The sequence below is a fragment of the Mastomys coucha genome, unplaced genomic scaffold, assembly GCF_008632895.1.
Source record: "Mastomys coucha isolate ucsf_1 unplaced genomic scaffold, UCSF_Mcou_1 pScaffold7, whole genome shotgun sequence".
Lineage (NCBI taxonomy): Eukaryota > Metazoa > Chordata > Mammalia > Rodentia > Muridae > Mastomys > Mastomys coucha.
The window spans coordinates 1,828,422-1,832,289 of NW_022196913.1; the positions used below are offsets into that span (position 1 = coordinate 1,828,422).

Here is a 3,868-nt window from a genome sequence, read left to right on the forward strand (position 1 = left end):
TAAGATGGTTTTTCACAAATGAGACAGGTGCCATTTATCATGTTGTAATGCTAACAAATTTCATACATGCAAAGCTCATAGTGTGTGTAAATAAATTAACCCAGCAGCATAAAACTTGATTTCGTGTTTTTTAAAAAATGAACATACCTGTTTCTTTGAGTTGCGATATTTATTTTCTTTTCTGGATTTTTTTTTTAATTGGTTCACATTTGTCAGTGGAAACCACTTCTGATTCTGAGAAAGACCAATCAAATAAATCTGAAGTCAGATGTGCTTTGAATTTTGTTTAGAGACAAGGGGTTCCCCTCCCCCAAATAGTCCTTGTTTCCCAGAGAAAACATGGAGCACATTATTTTTATCCTTGCTATCCTTGTCTGCTCTTGTTGCCATAAACATGATGTCATTTGGGCTCTAGAACACACCTGCTTCTGTGCTGGTCAATTCTAGTTCCTGTAGAGCAGCTGCAGAAGAATGAGAATCTAAGGTGAGTGAGTGAGGTCTGAATCAAGCATATGGGGTTCACAGAGAATCAACAGTGCACTTTCTTAGCACTACATCCACACAGCACCATCTTGATGAAGGAGTGACAGCCAGCCTTCTTTATTTGAAACATTGTTCCATAGTTGTTGCTGTTTACAGGTCTCTGTCTGTCCTGAGGACTAATTTGTTTGGCTTTGTGAGGCATCCTGGCTACTGCTGCCGCTCAAGGCTCTGAACAGTCAGGGAGATAAATAGAAGTTATTTTTAATCATCTGTGTGTTATAAGAAAGCTTTCACCTGGAAAGATTGCAGGCATGCCTTAAATTCCAGTTATAGTACTTGGAAAGCCGACCCCAGCTCTAGGGTGAACTTTTGCTTGTACTGGGGGCGGGAGGAGGGGACTGGAGGTGGGGGTTATGGTGTATGTATATGTTTATGATTTATTTGTAAAATGCAGGTGTAATTATGCCACAGTGAACACACAGAAGTCAGAAAACCTTCATGTTTTTTGAAGTAGTCTCCTTTGTTTTTATGTTAATGGCTACAGCCCTCCAGCCTACCCCAGTCTCTGCCTCCATTTTCTGTAATGCTGTTGGTATGACAGGTGTGTGTCACCACTCCAAGGACTGAATTCACACTCGAGTTATCTAGTGTGCACAGCAAGTTTACTGAGCCACATCTCCAGCTTGGCCTTTCCAGTGCTTGAAATCAGGGGTATCCAAAAAGAGTCCAGCATCACTCCTTATGTATCGCTGAAGAAACTGAGACCAGAGGAGCTGCTCCCTCCCCAGGCCCCAAGGATGCAGAGGAGCTGTTCCCTCCCCAGGCCCCAAGGATGCATACGCTTACGTCTTCTCGTATACCCAGTGTTTTTGAACGTGATAAAGTTTGGTAATTAAATGAGGTTATTGGGGCTAACCCTCATCAAATTCTAATCCCAAACATATGTCCAGTTGAGAATATTTTAAAATATATAATTTCTATTTTTCTTTTAGAATTTCATGTATTTTAGCAATATTCTCCCCCTTTCCCCTCCAGCTCCCCCTGAACCCACCCAACATATCCCCCTACCAACTTCATGTTCTCCTATTTTTTTATAACCCACTGGGTACAACCTGTGCTGCCCATTTGTACATGAGCATAGGGAATTGCTGGAACATGGGCAACCTACCAGTGGCCCCACCCCAAGGAAAAAAAAAAAAAACGACTCCATTCACCAACAGCCATCCTTTGCCAATAGCTCCTCAGCTGTGGCCACGCCTCCATCCGAGCTAGAGTTTTTATTGGCTTGAGCTCATTGCAGGTCTTGTGCTGGCAATCAGGACTGCGGTGAGTTCTGAAGTGCAATGGCCGTGTGCCATCTAGAAGCAGCTGGTACTTCACAGCGCTACTCCTCATCCTCTGCCTCCTACATCCTCTCTGCTTCCTCTTCCTGGGAAGAGTTTTGAGGGTGGGAGTGGGGACTTGATATAGATATCCTGTTTAGAACTGAGTGCTCGATGTCACTTATGCCTGGCACTTACACCAGTTATGAGGCTGTGGCGTTAACCGCTTCCCACTGTAAAAAGAAGCATCTATTAACAACAGTAAGAGCAGAGCAAATATATGAGTGCCAACATAGATATTTAGAAGGCAGTTTGACAACATGACCATTTAGCAAAGCACCTCTCACCTTCACGGCAATGGTTTTGACCAGGTTTCCAATAGGAGGCATGAATTCCTTCCTGTGGAGCAGCCCTTAAATCCACCCAGAAAGTAGTTGGTTACCCCCTTAACACCCATGCCATTATTGTGCCAACAGGCATATCTTGTTTGTGGATCAATACTGTAGCAGGCTCCATTGCTAGATAAGACCACTGATGCTTTTTCTTGCCAAGAGCCCGCATAACCCCCTCTATCACTTATGAAAGCTAGCCAGGATAGCGTATTCTGTTGTTAGCATTGTGAGCTGATTGCTGACATGGCTCTGCTTCTAAACCACAGACTAGGCTAGCGCAGCGCCTCCTCAGCGGATGAGGCCTCTACTGGCACCCATTTCTTCCCTCATATCTTTGTCAAATTGGCCTGAGTTTCTGCAGGACGAGGCCAATTCTTAGAACACAGGCTGCCTCCACCTGGTGCCTTGCTCACACATATCCCAGAGCAGAGCAGAACAGAGCTCCTTCCTTCTGAGACCCAACAGGGTCACCATCATGCCATGGCCTTGTTTTTACTCATGCCAGCCACACCAACAGGCTTTAACATTAGGAAGGAGGAGGAGCTAGGGGTTTATAGCCCTTCCCTCTAACATCCTTGTTCCCACTAAGATTCCTTTGAGAAACATTTCTATTCTGTCCTTAGCAACCTGAACAAAATTAACAATAGCAGCAGGAGAGTAGAGACAGGGACATCAAGATTATCATATAATGGGAGCCGGTTGGCTGAGAAAGCCTGGGCTCCACACAACCAGCTGCCTGCTCAAGAAAAGCCCACGCTTGACAAACTAGAGCCAGGGGCTCCCTCTCTTTTCACCTTTTTTGATAATTGAGATTGCAGGTGCCCTCGGGGATGCTTTGCATGGATGGGATCACAATCTGATAAAGTAGAACCAGGAGCCACTAGGCTTGCACAAGGGAGTTAAATGGGGTTTCGGATGAGAGTCCTAGAAACCCACTGGTACACAGCTGTGGAGAGAGAAAGGCCTTACGTGAAGGTTCATTGTGTTGGGATCCTTGATTCCCAGATGGTGAGAAACTGACGCTCTTTCCTCGTCCTTGTCACTTCTGCTGTCTTTCTCTCCTGCCTCACAATGCTTGTGCTCCCTCAGAGTCCTACCTCAAAAACCCAAAAAGGTAATGTTGCTAGGGGATGGGTCTCTAGGGGGCTGGGTCTTAGGAGTGGAGCCCCCTCAGGAGTGGGCTTGGTGTCCATTAAAACATGACCTTCCACTAAGTGAGGGCACACCTGAAAGGGGTCATTGATGAACTCTTACCAGAAACCAAATCTGTTTGATATTGACTCCCAGCTGTGGACAATAAATGCCTTTTGTTTATCAGGCAGTTTGTGGCATCCTTTATAGCACAGGGAACTACTGAGAAGCTGGAGCTGCCAGCTCCATTTTAGAGGGACTGGAGAATTTTCCTGTGGGGATTCAATAACTATGCCTTGGTTACTGTCAGATAATGTGAGTGGCTGGATAGGTCAGGAGTCAAAAAGGCTGGAGGAGCAGAGAGAGAGACAGCCTTGAAGCAAGGCCTCCTTGGGCTCTAAGGACAGAAGGAGGAAGTTCTATTCAAGGAGAGAGCCACAGGAGGCAGAAGAGGCAGGGAGCTGGGATGCAGGCAGGCGGATTGAGATTGTGTTCTGGAGGGACCAGGACAAGCACTGACTTTTTACGCAAATGACAGGC

General features: G+C 45.8%; 1 long non-coding RNA gene across 1 annotated transcript; it reads right to left on the minus strand.

Annotated features, from left to right (window-relative positions):
- Positions 1 to 658: 658 nt before the first annotated feature.
- On the minus strand, positions 659 to 3,188 carry LOC116082514. The gene is made up of 3 exons (XR_004115347.1): positions 3,167 to 3,188; positions 1,698 to 2,038; positions 659 to 711 (listed from the first exon to the last, which is right to left on the minus strand). It is a non-coding gene; the product is annotated as an uncharacterized LOC116082514 (long non-coding RNA).
- Positions 3,189 to 3,868: the final 680 nt, after the last annotated feature.